Source organism: Lolium rigidum, chromosome 1 (assembly GCF_022539505.1).
Source record: "Lolium rigidum isolate FL_2022 chromosome 1, APGP_CSIRO_Lrig_0.1, whole genome shotgun sequence".
In the NCBI taxonomy this organism is placed as follows: Eukaryota; Viridiplantae; Streptophyta; class Magnoliopsida; order Poales; family Poaceae; genus Lolium; species Lolium rigidum.
The window spans coordinates 326,863,771-326,865,052 of record NC_061508.1 but is presented as its reverse complement, the minus strand read 5'-3'; positions in this window follow the sequence as shown (position 1 = coordinate 326,865,052).

Here is a 1,282-nt window from a genome sequence, read left to right as displayed (position 1 = left end):
ACTAGTTGTTACTACAAGTGGTAAGCAACACTAATTTACTTTGGAACGGTAAGATTTCCTTTTCTTATCAGTTTTGAGTGAGTTGTGAGAGTACCACCATATACTTTTGATTTAGTGCACTAACCTACTAATCATGTCTCGCTAGTGATACTAAGATTGTTAATCAGGAAAACAAGAATTCGGCAGATATCATCACATGGAGGGAGTATGAAGCTCTTCGTAACGAGATGCGACGTGAATTCCGCACTAAGGATGATGAGCTTAAGGGTACAGATTGACGAGATCAAACGGACGTTGGATGCTACTAATGTCACCGTCATCTGGTTTGGCTGATCAAATGACCGATATACGGCGCAATCTTGCCGATATGCGCCTCGCTATTGAGAATTTGACTGCACAGCAACAACAAGACGATGATGAAGACCCTGAGCTTGAAGATGACGTACACAATGCTCGTGGTGCGCCTCGTGGTCATCGTCCGCGTGGTTGGGCTCCACTTGGCCGTAATGGTCGTGGGCAAGATGAAGAAGATGGATTGGGTAAGCCCAAGTTTTCCATACCCAAGTTTGAAGGAGGAGCTGATGTTGAAGAATATCTCACTTGGGAGCTCAAGATTGAGAAGTTATGGAGTTTACATCCCAACTACTCTGAAGATAAGAAGATCAAGCTTGCTTCTTCCGAATTTGATGGTTATGCATTACGTTGGTGGGATTCTTTGATTCGTAACCGCGACGAAGATGGTGCACAACCTATCCGTACATGGCGTGCGATGAAGGAGGTTATGACTTCTCGTTTTGTGCCTACAAATTACATGCGGAATATATTTGATAAGCTAACACTATTGAGGCAAGGTGTGAAGACTGTTGATGAGTACTACATGGAGATGGAGATGCTTATGCAGCGTGGTCGTGTCCGTGAGTCTCTAGAGATGACAATGCAGCGTTTTCTCAATGGATTGAAGTATGACGTTAAAGGCATTGTTCGTCATTACACCTACACCGATATGAATCAATTGTTACATCATGCAAGAGAAGCTGAATCACGGTTGGCTGAAGAAGCAAAGGTTAAAGGACGTGCTACGGGAGCTGGGCGTTTACACCCCGCGCGCCCTCTACGGCGCCGGCACCGTCGACGCGCTCCGTTCCTTACTCTACTCCGCCTAGTAAACCGGTCTCCAATGTATCTAATGCAAAGAAGTCCGAATCTGCGGCAAGTACGAGTGGTTCCGGTGTGTCTACAACGCGCAACCGCGATATGCTTTGCCATACATGTGGTGGCAAGG